Raw genomic sequence first — 21,828 nt, 5'->3', positions numbered from 1 at the left:
AAGCTAGGCTCTCAGTACCACAACTGCAAAGAAATGAATTCTGCTAACAAGCTGAGTGAGCCTGGAAGATTCTTCCCCAGTCAAGCCTCCAGATGAGAACACAGCCCAGACAACACTGCATTGACTGCAGCCTTGTAAGACCCTAAGCAGGGGACCAAGCTGGACTCTTGCCCCACAAAGACTGTTGTTGTTGAGTCACTAAGTCACTTCCAACTCTTTGCAATCCCATGGACTGCAGCATGTCAGGCTCCTCTGCCCTCTACTTCCTCTTGGAGTTGGCTCAGATTCATGTCCATTGAGTCAATGATGATATCTAACCATCTTATCCTCTGAGGCCACAGAGACTATGAGACAATAAATTGTAGGATGTTTTAAACTACATCTGCAGTAATGTGTTACCCAGTAATAGAAAATATACTGCTGTAACCATGAAAGTAAGAGAAATATCTGTAAGGCAGTAAGGCATATGTCTGCAGTGTGGAAATTGTGTATAAGTAAGGTACACCCTAATTCCACAGTATGAGCCAGGGAAGAAATAGAGGAGAAGGCATCTAGGGAACTCCTCTCCCTCAGCTTATTCTACAAAAGACATGTAGCTATGGAGAGCCTGCAGCCTATTAGGGCTGGAAACATCTCATCCTGCATATTAAATATAAGTTATTTTTTTGTGCCTTCATTTTAATTCTTGATATGTTACTGGCAGACATTCCTAAAAGGCTCAAAAATATAATTAACAGTGATCTTCAGAACATGTGGAAGGGTACTCCTCAGGGCTTCCCAGGTGGTGCTACTGGTAAAGAACCTGCCTGCCAATGCAGGAGATGTAATAGACTTGGGTTCGGTCCTAGGTTGGGAAGATCCCCTGGAGGAGGGCATGGCATCCTACTCCAATATTCTTGCCTGGAGAATCCCATGGACAGAGGAGCCTGGCAGGCTACAGCCCATAGGGTCACACAGAGTTGGACATGACTGAAGAGACTTAGCACACCCGCACAGGGGTATTCCCCAAGAAATGAAAATGCAAAAGAAACTTTTGAAAAGTAGGGAAGCAACCCAAATCAAAGGGTTTTACAGAGAGAAAAAGGAGCCCAGATTTTTCAGTTTGAGGAACAATAGAGATAGTTCCCACAGCTTTATATAGAGTAGGTATTCAATAAATTTTTCTTGAAGAAAGTTGAAAAGATAAGTAAGGAAAGCTAAAAGCTTTTTTTTTTTTTTAATATCAGCGTCAGACCCTCTCTCTAGTTCAATGTGGGCTAAAGGGGGATGAGAAGACCAATTCTTCAGAACTTATCTCTAGAAACTATGCAATCACAAGCTCATCATATCCATTGTGTTTCCTCAGAGGTGGAGGTTAAATGGTGAGCCAAGGTTAGCAGGGATGATGTTAGGTAACCAATACAAAAGATATGATTTCTCTGCTCATGGGAGAAAGCTACCAAATTTTGGAATTTAGTCAGTTTCCATAACCCATCATATTTTTTTTTTTTTTGGATATTTACCCTAGAGTAGAATTGCTAGGTCATATGGAAGTTTTTTTAATATTTTGAAGAACCATGAAACATTTTCCACAGCAGCTGCACCATTTCACACTTCCACCAGCAATGCAGCAGACATGTTATATCCTTTATATTATATTCCATATCCTTGCAGACACGTTATATCCCTTTTTTCTCTCAAGAACAGCCTTCTGTGGATGAGAATATCTCACTACAGTTTGACTTTTTAAAAATATCTCATTGCATTTCCCTAATAACTAATGATGATGTTGAGCATCTTTTCATGTGCTAGTTGATCATTTGTATATCTTCTGTTTGAAGAAATGTATATTCATGTCATGTCCTCTCCTCATTCTTGAATTAGATTGGGTTTTTTGCTCTTGTTGAGATGTAAAAGTTCTGTTTTTAACTGGATATTAACCCCTTATCAGCTGTAGATCTGCAAATATTTTCTCCCATTCCACGGTTGTCTTTTCACTTTCACGATAGCATCCTTTGATAAACAAAAGTTTTAAATTTTGATAAAGCCCAGTTTTTCTATTTTTTCTTTTGTCTGTGCTTTTGATGTCATACTGAAGAAACCAATCCCAAATCCAAGACCATGAAGATCTTCTCCTTCTTTCTCTTAAGAGTTTTATAGTTCTAGATCTTAGACAAAACATACATTCTCGTTGCAGTCTCTGATATTTCTTTCCAAATAAAATCTGAAAAACATATTTCATGATTCTAATCCTTATAACCTTTCTCAAATTGCTTAATCTGTCTCAGTTTAATTACCCCTCAAGGGATAATTTCACAAGGTTATTTTAAGAGTTATAGGTTTAAACATTGCTAGTGTAGTGCCTAGCACACTGGTGCTCAATAAACCTTCATTTCCTTTCTTTTTTCCTTCAAAGTACTTTCTTTACAGGACCTGCCAGAGTCAATTATTCTACCTGATTTTACCATTTTCTTCCTGAGGGTCAAGTCTAAGGTCTCAAACTTCCTTTCTTTGTTTCAGAGGACTCCCTGGTCCTCCCCCACTCCCCTAACCTTGTTCTCTTAGTGTTAATGCCTCCACACTAAGATCCAGCTTGGAGCCAACTGACCTACCCCAGAGCATACTCATTCTAATGGGGTACAGGGGAGGAATGGACAAAAGTGCAGCCCTACAGGGCCCCTGCCTCTCGACCATGTTGGAAGGACACAACCTAGGGCACATTAAACCCTGAAGGAGGTCAAGGCCAGAGATCTTTGGGCATAAGGAAAGATACTCCTGAATCCCTCCCTCCACTTAGATTCCTTCCAGGCAGTTCTGGGGCGGAACTCAGGTCCTCCCGTATACCAGTCCTCTGTGGAGTCCATCCCCACGGTGCAGGCTCCTAAGGCTCCCTTCTATTCCCGAATGGTCTTCCACTGAAACAACAACAGAGGCCAACCCTGCCCTCTCATAGGTCTCGAGCTGGCGTCCTCCACACTGGGCCTCCCGGTGGCAGCAAATGCAGAGAGCGCCCTGGAGTCTCCATTCACACGGGGTCTTCCATGGGGGCAGCTCCTCTTCTGGCACGCTCCCAGAGGGTAGAAGCAAGGACATTCCAGGTTCATCCACTCACAAAGGGACCGCTCCGGGGCGGCCGCAATACCACACCTCAGAGTCCGCGGAGGGTTGTCCGCTGGCCGCAGACCAGCCCCTCATGGTGCTTGCCCGATCCCCGCCGCCCCCGTCCCCGCTTACCGGGACGGTCAGGCTGCGGGACGCTGGCCCGGGGCTGGCGGTCTCCCGCCTGCCGGTGCTGGCCGAGTGCCGCGAGCAGGCGGAACAGGCAGAGAAGCACGCTGAGGCGGAGCAGCAGACGGAAGGGTCCTCAGGGCGCCCGCGCGCCCCGGCCACACCAAGCTCTGGCCGCGCGCCTATGACGCGTGCGCACGCGCGCAACGGCCTCCGCAGGGCGTTGCACGCCCCGCCCTGCCTTCTGAGCCTCGACGCTGGGCCCTCGCGCGGCAGCCAGCCACCGCACATGAGAATGAGGCGCCAAGGGACCGCTGGAGGGCGGTGGCTCAGCCCCGGCTTGGTGGCCCGCTCCTATGAACTGTGGATTCGGGTGCCTGTGGGCGCCTCAGTAAGGTTAGTGCCTGCCTGGAGGAGACAGTCTGGGTGGGGCCTCCTCGGGCGCTGCGGCTGCTCCCAGTTCCACCACATTCCTGGGTAGGTAGGAATGATTCACCCAGCGGCCTGGGCTGCGGTCGGCCTCTCGTGTCAAGGCCAAGCTGCCCACTCAGGCCTCAGGTCACATGGTAGTTCTGTGTTTAGTTTTTTAAGGAACCTCCATACAGTTCTTCACAGTGGCTGTATCAATTTACATTTCCACCAAAAGTTTGAGAGGGTTACCTCTTCTGCACACCCTCTCCAGCATTTATTGTTTGTAGATTTTTTGATAATTGTCTTTCTGGCAGTGTGAGGTGATACCTCATTGTTGTTTTGTTTTGCATTTATCTAGTAATTAGTGATGCTGCACATCTTTTCATATATCTCTTGGCCATCTGTATGTCCTGTGTGACTTTGGAGAGATGTCTGTTTAGGTCTTCCACCCATATTTTGATTGTTTGTTTTTTTTGATATTGAGCTCCATGAATTGTTTATTTTGGAGATTAACCTTTTGTCTGTTGCTTCTTTTTTGACCCACCTCCTAGAATAATGAAAGTAAAAGCAAAAATAAACAATTAGGACCCAAGCATCATGAGAAACACTGGGCTGGATGAAGCACAAGCTGGAATCAAGATTGCCAGGAGAAATATCAATAACCTCAGATATGCAGATGACACCACCCTTATGGCAGAAAGTGAAGAAGAACTAAAGAGCCTCTTGATGAAAGTGAAAGAGGAGAGTGAAAAAGTTGGCTTAAAGCTCAACATTCAGAAAACTAAGATCATGGCATCCGGTCCCATCACTTCATGGCAAAAGATGGGGAAACAGTGGAAACAGTGGCTCACTTTATTTTAGGGGGCTCCAAAATCACTGCAGATGGTGATTGCAGCCATGAAATTAAAAGACGCTTGCTCCTTGGAAGGAAAGTTATGACCAACCTAGACAGCATATTAAAAAGCAGCGACATTACTTTGCCAACAAAGGTTTGTGTAGTCAAGGCTGTGGTTTTTCCAGTAGTCATGTATGGATGTGGAGTTGGACTATAAAGAAAACTGAATGCCGAAGAATTGATGCTTTTGAACTGTGGTGTTGGAAAAGACTCTTGAGAGTCCCTTGGACTGCAAGGAGATCCACCTAGTCCATCCTAAAGGAGATCAGTCCTGGGTGTTCATTGGAGGGACTAATGTTGAAGCTGAAACTCCAATATTTTGGCCACCTGATGCAAAGAGCTGACTCATTGGAAAAGACCCTGATGCTGGGAAATATTGAGGACTGGAGGAGAAGGGGACGACAGAGGATGAGATGGTTGAATGTCATCACCGACACAATGGACATGGGTTTGGGTGGACTCCGGGAGTTGGTGATAGACAGGGAGGCCTGGAGTGCTGTGGTTCATGGGGTCGCAAAGAGTCAGACACGACTGAGCAACTGAACTGAACTAAACTTAAAGGATTTTTCACAACAAAGGAAATCAGAAACAAGGCAAAAATAAAGCTCTCAGAATGGGAGAAAATATTTGGAATAGTTCTTGATTGGCAACCTGAACATACTCCAGGTTCCCCAGGGGCCACTTTTGTAACCTGGTTTATATTTGAAAAATAGATTATGTTTTCAGATGGCTCACTGCTAAGGCATGGGATATGTATGTCCCCTGAGATGCAGTGTGAAGCATACTGAGAGAATGTGACGGGTGAATGAGAAAACAAAGGTTTATTCATGTTGAATCAGAGATCTATTAGAATTCTTATGGCAGGAAGTCTGCAGATAAGTCATTTGAGGAGGATTTTTGGATGAAGTCAGTAGAGATCAAAGTGAAACAGAAAAGCTATCTCACTCTCAGGACTATAAGTTTATTTTTTGATGCAAGGTTTGAAATTTTATGATAGGCAGCCAGATCAAACACAGGAGCTAAAGAATCAGCTTTCTTACCATCTAAGATACTGTGATTGCAGCCATGAAATTAAAAGACGCTTACTCCTTGGAAGGAAAGTTATGATCAACCTAGATAGCATATTAAAAAGCAGAGACATTACTTTGTCAACAAAGGTCCGTCTAGTCAAGGCTATGGTTTTTCCAGTGGTCATGTATGGATGTGAGAGTTGGACTGTGAAGAAAGCTGAGCACTGAAAAATTGATGCTTTTGAACTATGGTGTTGGAGAAGACTCTTGAGAGTCCCTTGGACTGCAACGAAATTCAACCCGTCCACCCTAAAGGAGATCAGTTCTGGGTGTTCATTGGAAGGACTGATGCTGAAGCTGAAACTTCAGTACTTTGGCCACCCCATGCGAAGAGTTGACTCATTGGAAAAGACCCTGATGTTGGGAGAGATTGGGGGCAGGAGGAGAAGGGGACAACAGAGGATGAGATGGCTGGATGGCATCACCAACTCGATGGACACGAGTTTGAGTAAACTCTGGGAGTTGGTGATGGACAGGGAGGCCTGGCATGCTGCGATTCATGGGGTCGCAAAGAGTCGGACACGACTGAGCGATAAACTGAACTGATTGAAGATACTGTTACACAGTCCACTCACATTTAATGTTGTTATTGATATGGTTAGATTTATGTCTACCATTTTGAGTTTGTTTTCTCTATGTTTCATATCTTTTTTGCTGTTTTCCTCCTTACTGCCTTCTTTTGCATTAAGTGAATATATTCTGAAATTGTTTACCTTAGATTGGGACTTGAACACACATGGACAGGAATGAAACCCAGCCAAAACCCTGCTTGGGACTCTAATCCACATGGCTGGGACTCAAACCCAGCCAAAACCCATAGTACCTGGTTTCAGGACCTAATGAAGCTCAGGTTCTTGTCTTGAAAAACAGACAACAAGATGCCTTGATGTCTCACCACAGAAAGAATTCAGTGAGAGACAAAGTGATAGGTAAGAAGTGGGTTTATTTAGAGAGAAACACATTCCACAGACAGAGTGTAGGCCATTACAGAAGGTGAATGTGGTGGCGAAAAGTGGCATGGTTAGTTTTTATGGGCTGGGTAATTTCATATGCTATTTTGGGGAAAGGATGGAGATTTCCAGGAATTGGGCCACTGCCCACTGCTTGGTCTTTTGACAGTGCCTTGGAACTGTCATGGAGCCTCTGAGTGTGTCCTTTAGCTTGCTGATTGAGGATCAAGTTCTAGTTGAAGTCAACTTGTCTTCCATCTTGGACCCATTTGATTCTAATAAGTTTATGTTGTATCTATGTCATGCTTTCAAAAGTTGTGTGCTGTCCATTTCCCTCCTGTTACAATTCTAGTGTGAAATTTAATAATTTCTTTTGATGATCATACTAAGTAATAAGGTTTTGCGTGCATGTATGCTAAATTGCTTCAGTCCTGTCCAAATTTTTGCGACTATGAACTGTAGCCCGGCAGGCTCCTCTGTCCATGGGATTTTTATATACACTTAATTATTTCCTTAAGATAAATTCCTAGAAGTGGTATTAGTGAGTCCACAAGTTGGCACATTTATAAGCCTTTGATATCCATAGCCACTTCCCCTTCTTAAGGAGTTGTTGCAGTTTACATTTCTACCAGCAAGGCCTTTATATGTTGTTTACTGACCCTAGGTATCAGTCTCATAGAGTTTAGCTTCATTTACATAGCTGGCTCTTATATAAATACTAGAATTTGAGCTGAAATCTAGCAAGTTAAGGCTGATTTAATGTTCAGAATTGAGGATCAGCTATGGTATTTAGCACCTGTTATTTAATGGAGATTTTCTTGATGAATCATTATAATGTTATAGCTTTTTATCTCAGCTCCTACCATATCTTAGCCAATTTCAGAATGAGAATGAGGACACAGACATGTTATTGATCTACTTGACTAGTGCCTCAGCCAACCTTAACGTTGGAGAGATATAACAGTTGCTTTCTTCAAAGCAAGACATTCTGAGTTTGAGCTTTAGATTTAGGCCTAAATTCCTAACACCTTTCCTTCCATAGTGTGCAATCAAAATTTTTCTCCTAGTTCTTTGTGATGATGGGATAATTCTGTACCTTGATAGAAGTGATGGTTATACAGATTGGTATGTGATAAAGTGGCTTACAACCATACACACACACACATTTTATCAGTGTCAGTTTACTGGTTTTCATATGTTACCATAATTGTGTAAAACATAACCATTGGGAGAAATTGGTGAAGGGTGCAGGGGACCTCTACTATCTTTGCAGTTTCCCATGAGTCTATAAGTATTTCACAATAGAAACTTTAGGAAAAAAATCTTTCTCTAAGAGTTAGCAAAGGAGCATTTTTAAATTTATTTTGCATAGATAATGCCTTTACATGGTTCCAAAAGTCTTGTTCTCTCCCTGCCACACCATTTCTATTGCTTCTATTATTTTCTTCTATACCTTTCTAGTATGTAATACTAGCAAATATGGATGTATAGTCTTACTTTTTCCAACTTCCCCAAACAAAGTGTATGTGTTAGTCTAGGTCCTCTGAAAAGCTGTTGCCAAGATGGAATTAAATGTTAGAATACTTCCCAGAGTTGTATTTGTTGGGTCGAAGGGGAAATGTATTTGTAATTTATAATATTTCTAAAATTGTTCTCCATAGATATTGTAGCATTTTACACTCCCATCAGTGAAGTAAAAAGTTATTGATTTCTCTTCAACTTACCAAAAGTTTGTGCTATCAAACTTTTGGATTTTATGAATATGGATTTGTGATGTGATTTTAATTTGCATTTATGTTATTTTATTTTAAATAAATTTGAACATTTTTTCATATTTTAAGTCATTGATACTTCTTTTTCTATGGATTTTCTTTCCTTTGCTAATATTTCTACTCAATTGATAGGTACTCTTTATGTACAAAGGAGATTAGCCTTTGTCTGTAGTAAGAGTTGCAATTTTTTCAGGTTGTAGTTTGTCTTTTGGCTTTGTTTATGGTGTTAGGTCATTCAGAAGTTATTCTGTGTAGTAGAAGAAATTAATCCTTTATTTTATGATTTCATAGTCTTATTATTCTCTCTCTCTCCAATCCATGGCTGATTCATATCAATGTATGACAAAAACCACTACAATATTGTAAAGTAATTAGCCTCCAACTAATATAAATAAATGAAAAAAAAAATTATTCCATGTGCTCGTCTAGTATTTTTATGTGTGAGCTTTCTATGAATGATTTTTAAAATTAAGCTTTCCATTGATTTGAAGCTTATCAAGTATATGGTTCAAAGGTGTAAATTCACATATTTTTTGAGGTATAGTTGATTTACAATATTATATTAGTTTTAGGTATATAACCTAGTGATTCAAAATTTTTATAGATTATACTCCATTTAAATGTATTATAAAATATTTATTATATTCCCTGTGCTTCCTTGTAGCTTATTTATTTTATACATAGTAGTTTGTATCTCTTAATTCCATACCCCTACCTTGCCCCTCCCTCCTTCTCTCTCCCTATGGTAACCACTCATTTGTTCTCTATAAGTCTGTTTCTATTTTGTCATATACATTTATTTGTCTTATTTTTTAGATTCTATATATAAGTGATAACATACAGTATTTGTCTTTCTCTGTTTCACTAAACATAATACCCTATGGGTCCATCCACATTGTTGCAACTGGAAAATTGTCATACTTTTTTTTATAGCTAATGTTCCCTGGTATGTGTATGTACATATATGCATACACATATATAGTCACAGTTTTTTATCCATTCATCTATTGATGGACACTTAGGTTGCTTTTGTATCTTGGCTATTATAAATGATATGGCCATGAACACTGAGGTACATGTATATTTTCGAATTAGCGGTTTTGTTTTCTTTGGATATTTCTTTGGATAATTCACAAAAGCGGAATTACTGAACCATATGGTAGTTCTGTTTTTAGTTTTTTGAGGAACCTCCATACTGTTTTCCACAGTGACTGTACCAATATACATTCCCTCCAACAGTGTATGAAAGTTCTCTTTTCTCCACATCCTCACCAACATTTATTTGTGGTTTTTTGATGATAACCATTCTGTTAGATGTGAAGTGAACATTTTGGAAAGAATATCTATTCAGGTCTTCTGCCCATTTTTTAATCAGGTGGTTTGTTTGTTTTGATATTGAGTTGTATGCACTATTTATTTATTTTAGATATTAACCCCTTATCACTTATATCATTTGGAAATATTTTCTCTCAGTAGATTTTCGTTTCATTTCATTGATGGTTTCCTTTGCAAAATGAATGACCTTTTAAAGTTCCTGTCCCTGAGTCCCCAGGACTCACTGAGTGGGCAGATGCTTCCCTCTAGTGCTTGTGTGCCCAGTCGTGTATGACTCTCTGCAACCCTGTGGACCGTGGACCCCTGGGCTCCTCTACCCATGGGATTGTTTCAGGCGAGGATACTGGAGTGGGTTGCCATGCCCTCCTCTAGGGAGGGGATCTTCCCAACCCAGGAATTGAACCTGCGTCTCCTGTATCTCCTGCATCACCAGTGGCTTCTTTACCCGCTGAGCCATCAGGGAACATCTCTGGCTGTCATTTACTGATACCTGCTACACTTCTGCATAGTGTAGCAACCTGCTGTGTGTGTGCTGATAATCTTAATGCCTGACTGTCCAACTCCCTAGAAATCTTAGCTCTTTGGCACTAATAAAAATGCTTTTGTATAAAAACATTGCTTCTGAGTGGCAGCAACTATGCCACTCTGTCCGCAGCACCTGGGACAAAACACAGCATAACTCCTTTGTAAGGCTTATATTGAGGGGCAAAAATCATAGCAGTGGCCTCTGTGAGGATTTTTCTTATGAGGCTATGATATGACCCATGGTACATATTAATCAGTAACCTTGAAGTTTCCTAAAGAAATTCTATTATAGCAATAATTGAGGTGCTGTAGCATCATCGCTAAGAGTCGGACACCACTGAGCGACTTCACTTTCACTTTTCACTTTCACACATTGGAGAAGGAAATGGCAACCCACTCCAGTGTTCTTGCCTGGAGAATCCCAGGAACGGGAGAGCCTGGTGAGCTGCCATCTATGGGGTCGCACAGAGTCGGACACAACTGAAGCAACTTAGCAGCAGCAGCAGCATTATCATGGGAGACGGAAATGGCAACCCACTCCAGTATTCTTGTCTGGAAAATCCCATGGACATAGGAGCCTGATGGACTACAGTCCATGGGGTTGCAAAAGAATCGGACACGACTGAGCAACTAACACAAAGCATTATCATGGAAGCAGAATTTGACTTTAGTAAGTTTTCTAGAAACAGATGAGTCTGAATCCTTTATAGCTGTGTAGCCCTCCAGAGTTCTCTATAAACCATGAAGCAGGAAGGGTAAATGTGAAGGCCCATGCCCACATCATTTTAAATGAACACACTCATGTGTTCATTACATGAATGTGCCCCTGTTTAGGAAGGCACTGATCCCATTGCTCTGTCCACACAAGCACCCTGTCAGTGGGTACCAAATCAATAAATAAACCTGTACTAAAGACCTACTCTGCCAAAAGGCGTAAGACTGTCTTTGGCTCTGAGTCCTCAGCTCTGAAACAGAGGAGGAAGGACTGTGTAAGGTGCTATAGAGGAGTTTGCAGCACAGGTTTTAATGGCTTAGTGGGAAGACAGTGACTGTGGGTTATTTCTAAGGTAAACGGTATACGGGTTGGAGCTGGTGCCAGGTTTGCTGTATTTGATGGTTTTTTTCCTGGGGCAAGAGGTCAGGCTAACGGGAGAGTGAGAAATGCTGCAGCAACAACATGATGGCAGCAGCTTCAGGAAGCAGGAGCTGATTGGGTAGGAAATAAAGTATCCTGTTCACCTTCTCTTCATCCCACTGGGAGAGACCCACCCTCAGATTCTGGGAATAGCCAAACACACAACATCTGACACTGGACCTCTGCGATTGAAAGCAGTTTTTTAATCACACATATTCACATCTCAGGGGAGGAAGACTCAAAACACCGTGTTGTGCCACACGGGGCTGCTCCCAGATGTGTGAACAAACGGGCTGCAGAAGGCAGGCTCTGTAGTAACAAAGGGGAAAGGTGACCCTCGGTTCCCGCAAAAGATCTGATTTGTTTGAATAATTCCACAGGCTGTGGGGCGCTGAAGCCCATTAGGTTAACGATGGGTCGTGTGCAGCTGGTCCAGCCAATAGGGAAACTAGTGAATAGGGGACCTTTCCCTCTGGGTGAGGGGCAAAGCAGCGAGGGTAGAACTCACGGTTAGGCCTTTGAGACCCTTAATGTAAGGCTTAGAATGTCAAGGCAGCACATGAAATTTTAGGCTTTGTAATACATGTAGGGAAGTAATAAAAACTACTTTGTATATTCCTAAATTATCTTAAATGTAAGGATCTATTTTGGTTTTGCATAGATAATAAGAAGGAATTTTTAAAATAACATGTAGTAATAGTTTATTTGTCTTAAATCATTTTCTAAATATTCTTACTTAGGCCTGGATCAGGGGACAAAACCTTCATGCTAATAGTGTTTTTGGGGAATGGTTTTAATTGAAATATAATTCACATATCATGTAATTCACCCAATTAAAGATTAAAATCAGTGATTCTTAGTATATTCACAGAGTTAGGCAACTATCACCACCTTCAATTTAAGAACATTTCATCACCCTAAAAGAACCCCATATCCTTAAATCATCACCTCTCAACCTTCCCATTCCCCAACCCTAGAAATTCACTTAATCTACTTTCTTTATATATAGATTTGCCTGTTTTGGACATTTAATATAAATAGAATCATACGGTTTTGTCTTTTGAGATGGGCTTCTTTCACTAAGCAGAATGTTTGAAAGTTTCACCCATGTTGTAGCCTGGTATTTCATTTTTTTATGACTGAATAATGTCCCATATATGGATATATACCATATTCGTTTATCCATGTATCAGTTGGTGGGCAGTTTCTGCCTTTTGGCTATTATTAGAAATACTGCTGTGAACACTCATGTACAAATTTTTGTATGGACATGTTTTCATTTTTCTGGGTATATGCCTAGAGTAGAATATGGGTCATATGACAACTCTATGTTTTACCTTTTGAGGAGCTGCCAGGCTGTTTTCCAAAGTGGCTGCATCATTTTACATTACCACAAGCAGTATAGTCTCACCAACTCTAGTTATTATCTATTTTATTATAACCATCGTTATGGTCACAAAGTGATATCTCACTGTGGTCTTAATTTGCATTTTCCTACTGGCCAGTGATATTGAACATTTTTTCATATATTTATTAACTCTTTGTGTATCTTCTTTGGAGAAATGTCTGTCCATGCCTTTTGCCTGTCTTTTGGATTGGATTGTTTGTCATTTTGTTGCTACATTTTATGTATTCTGGATACTAGAATCTTATTAGATACATGATTTGCAAATATTTCTCCCATTATTTGGGTTGTCTTTTCATTATCTTGAAGTGTCCTTTTTTTTTTTCATTATCTTACAGTGTCCTTTGAAGCACAAAAGTTTTCAGTTCAGATGAAGTCTAGTTTCTCTACTTTTTTCTTTATTTGCTTATGTTTTCGGTATCATATAGAAAAACAATACTGCCAAATCCAAGATCTAAAGACTTTCTTCTATGTTTTCTTCTAGGAGTTTTATAGTTTTAGCTCTTAAATTTAGGTCTTTGATCCATTTAGAGTTAATTTTCATCTGGTATGATAGGGGCCCAAATTCACTCTTTGCAGATATTCTGTTGCCGTTGTACCATTTGTTTAAAAATTCTTTCCCTCACTGAAGTGTTTTGGCACTCTTGTCAAATCTCAGTTGACCATACATTTGAAAATCATTCATAGATTCATAGACTGTATTCCTAGATACAGTTCATGGGGTCACAAAAGAGTTGAACATGACTCAGTGACTAAACAACAACAAGCTTTAATAGATGCTACCAAACAGTTTACCATAGTGATTGTACCAGTTTACACTCCTGCCAGGTCTGTATGGACATTTCAGTTGCTCCAGAACCTTGTCATCTTTTGGCATTGTCAGTCTTCTTAATTGAATACTTTAGGGTAGGCCTATAATAGTATCTCATTGTGGTTTTAATTATTTATATTTCTGTGACTTCTAATGAAATTGAGAAACTTTTCATTTGTTTACTGGCCAGATAGATATCTTTTTCTATGAAGTACTTGTTCAAGTCTCTTGCCCATTCATCTAGTGGGTTGTCTGCCTCTTTCTATTGATTTAGACATTTTTTTCTTTAGAACTCTGGATGTAACCCAATTTGTAGACTAAATGTCATATGTATGTATACAATATCATTGACTATACACATACACACACAATCTTTTACCCTTCTGTGGCTTTCTTTCTACTCTCTTAATGGTATCTTTTCATGAACAAAAGATCTTGATTATAATGTAGTCTGATACATCAGCCTTTCTTTATGGTTAATGCTTTATGTGTCCCTTTAAAGAAAAATTTCCTATCCTTAAGGTCATGAAGATATTCCTCTGTGTTATATTCTAGAAGCTTTCTGATATGTTGTAACTACCCTAAAGCAACAAGATAGGCTTCTACCCAAAATTTGACTCAAATGTCAAGACTAATGATGTCAGAGGCACACGTCAAAAAGTTATGAGAAGTTTCATTGCTTACATAGTTGAGATCACTGGGGAGAGCAGGGCAGACCCTCAAAAAAAGATCCTGAGCAAGCAAAGAGACTGGCTTGGACTTCTTATCGTAAATTTGGTGTTTGGGGCAGGGTAATTGTTCCCATTTATGAGGAAGGGCCTTATGTGAATCTTCCACCAGTACCAAAGGAGAGAAACCAGGCTTTCTTACCAGTTTCACCCAATAGAGGGCACAAGGGGAAGAGAGAGGGCTGAGGCTTTAAAAAGCTATTGGCAGTCAAACATAAAAAATGAGTCAGACTCTTTATTGTGTGGTTTTACTTTCATCATTTAGATATACTGTACATCTGGAGTTGAATCTTCTGCATAGTTTGAGGTAGAGGGTGCTTCCTTTGTTTTAACCTAAGGATATCCAAATGACCTAGCTGCGTTTACTTAAGAGTCTTCCTTTCTCCACTGATCTGCAGTGCCACATTGTCATAAATCAAACATCTGTATATTTATAGGCCTGTTTCTGTATTCTCTCTTTTGTTGTGTCACTTTGTCTATTCTTGCACCAGTGTCACATTTTCTAATTCACTTCAGTTCAGTCGCTCATTGTGTCCGACTCCTTGCGACCCCATGAACCACAGCAGGCCAGGCTTCCCTGTCCATCACCAACTCCCAGAGTTCACCCAAACCCATGTCCATTGAGTTGGTGATGACATTCAACCATCTCATCCTCTGTCATCCCCTTCTCCTCCTGCCCTCAATCTTTCCCAGCATCAGGGTCTTTTCAAGTGAGTCAGCTCTTTGCATCAGGTGGCCAAAGTATTGGAGTTTCAGCTTCAGCATCAGTCCTTCCAATGAAAACACAGGACTGATCTCCTTTAGGATGGACTGGATGGATCTCCTTGCAGTCCAAGGAACTCTCAAGAGTCTTCTCCAACACCATAGTTCAAAAACATCAATTCTTCGGCACTCAGTTTTCTTTATAGTCCAACTCTCACATTCATACGTGACCACTGAGAAAATCATAGCCTTGACTAGACAGACCTTTGTTGGCAAAGTAATGTCTCTGCTTTTCAATATGCTGTCTAGGTTGGTCATAACTTTCCTTCCAAGGAGTAAGGGTCTTTTAATTTCATGGCTGCAATCACCATCTGCAGTGATTTTGGAGCCCAAAAAAATAAAGTGAGCCACTGTTTCCACTGTTTCCCCATCTATCTGCCATTAGGTGATGGGACCAGATGCCATGAGTTTTCTGAATGTTAAGCGATAAGCAACTTTTTCACTCTCCTCTTTCACTTTCATCAAGAGGCTCTTTAGTTCTTCTTCACTTTCTGCCATAAGGGTGGTGTCATCTGCATATCTGAGGTTATTGATACTTCTCCTGGCAATCTTGATTCCAGCTTATGCTTCATCCAGCCCAGTGTTTCTCATGATGTACTCTGCATATAAGTTAAATAAGCAGCATGACAATATACAGCCTTGACCAGTCTGTTGTTCCATGTCCAGTTCTAACTGTTGCTTCCTGACCTGCATACAGGCTTCTCAAGAGGCAGGTTAGGTGGTCTGGTATTCCCATATCTTTCAGAATTTTCCACAGTTTATTGTGATCTACACAGTCAAAGGCTTTGGCATGGTCAATAAAGCAGAAATAGATGTTTTTATGGAACTCTCTTGCTTTTTCAATGATCCATTGGATGTTGCCAATTTGATCTCTGGTTCCTCTGCCTTTTCTAAAACCAGCTTGAACATCTGAAAGTTCATGGTTCACATATTGCTGAAGCCTGGCTTGGAGAATTTTAAGCATTACTTTACTAGTGTGTGAGATGAGTGCAATTGTGCGGTAGTTTGAGCATTCCTTGGCATTGCCTGTCTTTGGGATTGGAATGAAGACTGACCTTTTCCAGTCCTGTGGCCACTGTTGAGTTTTCCAAATTTGCTGGCATATTGAGTGCAGCACTTTCACAGCATCATCTTTCAGGATTTGAAATAGCTCAACTGGAATTTCATCACCTCCACTAGCTTTATTTGTAGTGATGCTTCCTAAGGCCTTGACTTCACATTCCAGGATGTCTGGCTCTAGGTGAGTGATCACACCATCGTGATTATCTGGGTAGGTCATGAAGATCTTTTTTGTACAGTTCTTCTGTGTATTCTTGCCACCTCTTAATATCGTCTGCTTCTGTTAGGTCCCTACCATTTCTTTCCTTTATTGAGCCCATCTTTGCATCAAATATTCCCTTGGTATCTCTAATTTTCTTGAAGAGATCTATGTCTTTCCCATTCTGTTGTTTTCTTCTATTTCTTTGCGTTGATCACTGAGGAAGGCTTTCTTATCTGTCCTTGCTATTCTTTGGAACTCTGCATTCAAATGGGAATATCTTTCCTATTCTCTTTTGCTTTTCGCTTCCCTTCTTTTCACAGTTATTTGCAAGGCCTCCTCAGACAGCTATTTTGCTTTTTTGCATTTCTTTTTCTTGGGGATGGTCTTGATTCCTGTTTCCTGTACAGTGTCGTGAACCTCCGTCCATAGTTCATTAAGCACTCTATCAGATCTAGTCCCTTAAATCTATTTCTCACTTCTACTGTATAATCATAAGGGATTTGATTTAGTTCATACCTGAATGGTCTAGTGGTTTTCTCCACTTTCTTCAATTTCTTCTGTTTCAGTCTGAATTTGTCAATAAGGAGTTCATGATCTGAGCCACAGTCAGCTCCCAGTCTTGTTTTTGCTGACTGTATAGAGCTTCTCCATCTTTGGCTGCAAAGAATATAATCAGTCAGATTTCGGTGTCAACCATCTGGTGATGTCCAGATTTTCTAATTACTGTATCTTTATAATAAGTCAAATTTTGATACCTGGTAAATGATTTTTGTTCTTCATGATTGTCTTTGCTGTTCTTGGTTCTTTACATTTCTATATACATTTTAGACTCAGATTGTCAATTTTCAGACACACATGAAAGATTATCACTGATATTTAGATTGATATTTTCTTGAAATCATAGGTCAAGTCAGGAGAAAAATGACATCTTTATAGTATTGATAATACATGAAAATGGAATATTCCTTATTTATTTGTTGTCTCTTAATTTCTCTGAATAACATTTTATAAATGATGCATGAAGCTCTTGCACACCTTTTGTTAGATTTATTCCTTGCTGTTTGATTATTTTTGGTGATCTTGTAAATTGTATTATTTTTATTTCCATTAGGAAATAAAATGGAATTTGTTGCTAATGTATAAAATTCTATTGATTTTATATATACTATATATCTATATATGGATGTATTTATATATATATATAGTATATCTATATATATGTGATAGATAAGTATAATTCTATCTAGTAATCTTGCTAAATTCACTTAGTTTCAACATATAAATCATCTTTGAATTATAGCTACTTTATTTCCACCTATCCAATCCTTACCCTCTTCCTTCTTTTTCTTGCCTTATTACATGGACTAGAACCTCCAGTATAATATTGAATATAAAGAATGATAGCAAACATACCTGTCTCACTCCTTATCTCAGGGAAAAACTTTCAACATTTCTTCTCTATATAGGTTTGCTTAGTAGTAGTCTGTATTAGATTTCTTTTATTCCTTGTTTAAGAAAACTTTTTACCTCTTGAATGGATGTTCAAATTTTGATAAATTTTATCAAATTCTTTGATTTTATTACTTTTTATTTTATTAATTATTTTATTAATTAATACAATTAATAAGAATTGTATAACTCTTCTTTCTTATTCTATTAGAAAGAATAAGAATGAAATTGTAGTGATTGCTTTTTCAATCCTAAACTTGCCTTACATTCCTGAAATAAAGCCAACTCAGTCATAGTGTGTTATTGTTTTTATTATTTATTGGATTTGGTTTGGTAATATTTTGTTTAGGCTTGTAAAATCTATGTTCACAAGTGAGATTAGCCTGTAATTTCTCTTTCTCACACTATCCTTGTCAGGCTTTGTTTGGTTTCTTATAGGTGGAAGGTAAGCTAGAGGCACTGGGAATTCCAGATTCAGTTCAGTTCAGTTCAGTTCAGTCGCTCAGTCGTGTCCAACTCTTTGCAACCCCATGGACTACAGCGTGCCAGGCCTCCCTGTCCGTCACCAACTCCCAGAGTTTACTCAAACTCATGTCCATTAAGTCAGTGATGCCATCCAACCATCAATTCCAGATTACCATAGTTTAGTCAGGGACATAGAGGATTCAGTCCCTGTGAAGGTTTGTCTGTTTCCAGTTATTGCTATGGGCCTTTCAGGGTCCCAAACAAAAGTTCATAGTGTTTACTGGAGCCCCTCCTATCAGGCCCACACAGATGCACACAGACATTTGTAGTAACTTTATTCATAGTTTAATTCTTTCCTCTATTCTATGAATCCATTAAATTTTCTGCTCAGCTTTTTAGCCTCTTTGCTTTTGTCGTTGACAGTAGCCTTGCTGCTGCTGCTGCTACTGCTTAGTTGCTCAGTCATATCTGACTTTCTGTGGCCCCCTGGACTCTGCCCATGGAATTTTCCATGCAAGAATACTGGCGCGAGTTGCCATTTCCTGCCAAAACTCAATACTATAACTTGTCCATCTTGGATGGCCCTGCACAGCACAGCTCATAGCTTCAGTGAGTTTTGCAAGCCCCTTCACCATGACAAGGCTGTGACCCATGAAGGCGAGGTTTACCATATGACCCAGAAATTCTGTTCATAGCAGCATTACTCATAATAGCCAAAAGGCAGAAACAATGCAGATGTCCGTCAGCTAAGGAATGGATAAACAAAATGTGGTATATCCATAAAATGGAATGTCTTCAGCTATAAAAATTAAGTACTGATACATGCTACAACATGAGCGAGCCTTGAAAACACTATGCTAAGTGAAAGAGGCCAGACACAAAAGGCCACATGGTGTATGACTCCATTAAATGTTCAGAATAGGAAATTCCATAGATACAAAAAAGCAGATGAGTGTTTGACAGGGACTGGGGAGGTGAGTGAATGGGGATCGACTGCTTAATGAGTATAGAGCTTATTTCTGAAATGATCAAATTTATCTCAATTTTTTTAAATTGGGGTTCTGTTAGATAAGAAATGGGAGAATCACTGGCTGGCAGCCAATTTCCTATTTTTATAAAGAGGAGAAAGCTTATTGGTCTGAAAAAGGCTTTCTCTTTAATCTTTTAAGCTTTTTTTTGCTTACTATAGAATTTTAGGTTAACCCTTTTTTCCCCTTCCAGCACTTTGAAAGTGTCGCTCCACTGTCTTCCTTCTTATATAGTTTTTTATGAAAAGTCTGCTGTTTGTAATTTCCTCTTCTTTATGTAATCTTTCTTTTTTTTTCAAGCTGCCTTCAAGATCTTCCCTTTTTCTTTAGTTCTCAGCAGTTCAAGTATGATGTGTCTAGCTGTATTTTTAGTTGTTTATCCTGTTTAATATTCTCTAATCTTCTTGTATTTGTGGTTTTATATCTGTCATTAATTTGAAATTCATTTCTTGGCCATTATTTCTTCAAATATTTCTTCTGTCCCATTTCCTCCCTCTGTCTCCCTCTCCTCTTCTCCCCTCCCCACTTTCTGTCTCTTTCGCTTTCTCTTTCTCTCACTTTTTCTCTCTCTCCTCTCCTCCCTCCCTCCCTCCCTCTCCTGTGATGCCAATTGCACATATATCAGACTCTTTGGTATTGTCCCACAGCTCTAGGATGCTCTGTTCTGTTGGGGGTTTCTTTTTCCACTTTTTTCTTTGCATTTCAATTTGGATAGTTCTACTGAATTATCTTCAGGTTTGCCGATTCTTTCCTTCTCTGTGTCAAAACTACTGATGAGCCAGACAAAAGAAATTTTTGTGTTACCGTGTTTTCTGTTTTTAGTATTTCCAATTGATTCTTTAGTCCTAGAGTTCTCATCTCTCTGCTGAAATTGACCCAACTAGTTTTAAAGGCTTTCCACTTTTTCTACTGGGTCCTTTAACTTTATTAGTTATAGTTCCTTTAATTTCTTTATCTGATGAAGCCAGTATCTGTATCATATCTGAGTCTGGTTCTGTTAATTGCTTTGTCTCTTAATAGTGTGTGATTTTTCTCTTCCTTCTTTGTATGCCTTGTAATAATTTTTGTTGAAAGCTGGACATCTATTGCAAGGCAATGAAGACTGAGGTAAATAGTTTTTATGCCTGGAAATAGGCACACCTTTTCTTCTGCTAGGACTTTAGTGTAAGAGATTGAGTCAGTATACTCAAGAGCTGACTTGCTTTTGGGTTTTGTTTGTGCTATAGATACTGTCAATATATTGCAAGCTTCAAATTTATCTAACATTACCTGTGTTTATTGTTGAGGCTGGTTGTCCACAGATTTTATCAATGTCTGCCCCACCCTCAACTTCACATCTTCCTGATGCTATTTTAGCAGTAGATTGCTATTACCTATTACTTGATGCTTACAAGTCTCCTTGACAGGGAAAGGGAGGTTTTCTTTTTCTGATTCAGTGTCAGTTTTAGATAAACACTGTACCCACCCCACCCCCACCAGGTCTTAGTGTTAAGGCCTTCCTTATGATCCTACCCCACCTTCCGCTGGAAAATCTCTAATGATCTGGATCCCCTATAGGGCAGGGATTTTTTTCCTCTTTCTCCAGCTGCAGCTGGTCTTCACCAATACAAGATTTGCTGCCTGATGACAGGATTTACTGCCCTTCACCGGCAGCTTAAGGCTTTTGTTCCATAGGGAAGACAAGGGAAAAGGATCTGGGTAGGGTGTGATGCCTTTCCCTGCAGTGGCTGTTCTTCCTTTCCTACAGGCCTGTACCACAAGAGAAACTTTCTCAGGACTTGCATGTTGCCCCAGTCTTTCATAAGAACACATGGTAAGGTCCTTGGAGAAGAGCCTACAAGTGAGTGTGGACTGCCCATGTACTTGTGTCTCCCAGAAGTATTTTTGAATTCTCACACTGGCCTACATTCGGCCTTTAGCAATTCCTTAAAACCTAGAACTGAATTCTTACCAGATTGATGGCGTCCAGGTATGGAGTCAGTCTCAAATAAGCAAGTGCACCTGTGCTATATCTCCTTGGAGGCTCCTGGCTTTCCTAAAATTAAGATTAATTAGATTGCTCTGAAACATCAGCTCTCCAACAAATTCCCAAAAGTCTTGGATTTAAAGATTGTCTTGTGGTTTTTTTTGGTTGTTGTTGTAATAGTGGAAGCAGTGCTATCTCCAGCTTCCCTCTCTTCTAAACAGAATCCAAAAGGCCCTGAGAAACTGTTTTGTAGTTAAATCTATTACATGTATTAGAATGTAATTTGTAACTAATACAAGTACCAACTAGCAACATTACTCAAATATAAATTCTAAATGAAGCAAAGGAGTAAGCATTAAGAAATAAAACTTGAGTACCTGAAGAACTGGGGAGAACTTAAACCTTTCTAAGTTTTCTTTTTTTTAATTAAATTTATTTATTTTAATTGGAGGATGATTACTTTACAATACTGTGATGGTTTCTGCAATACATCAGTATGAATCAGCCATAGGTATACATGTGTCCCATCCCTGCTGAACACCCCCCCACCTCCCTTCCCAGAGTATCCTTCCAGGTTGTCATAGAGCACTGGCTTTGAGTGCCCTGCTTCTAAGTTTTCTTAAAACACAGAAGCCATAAAACAAAATATTAAT

At 39.8% G+C, this 21,828-nt stretch overlaps 1 long non-coding RNA gene across 1 annotated transcript in view; it reads right to left on the bottom strand.

The window, feature by feature from the left end:
• Nucleotides 1-21,828, bottom strand: part of LOC136176597 (uncharacterized) — a 165,973-nt gene that overhangs the window by 52,261 nt on the left and 91,884 nt on the right. Inside the window, exon 3 of the long non-coding RNA XR_010664602.1 lies at nucleotides 16,784-16,924. This is a non-coding gene — a long non-coding RNA (uncharacterized lncRNA). The remainder of the gene's footprint in view (nucleotides 1-16,783; nucleotides 16,925-21,828) is intronic.

The sequence above is a fragment of the Muntiacus reevesi genome, chromosome 10, assembly GCF_963930625.1.
Source record: "Muntiacus reevesi chromosome 10, mMunRee1.1, whole genome shotgun sequence".
NCBI classification, from domain to species: domain Eukaryota; kingdom Metazoa; phylum Chordata; class Mammalia; order Artiodactyla; family Cervidae; genus Muntiacus; species Muntiacus reevesi.
Note: the sequence above shows the minus strand (reverse complement) of the source record. Positions and strands in the feature narration are given on the sequence as shown.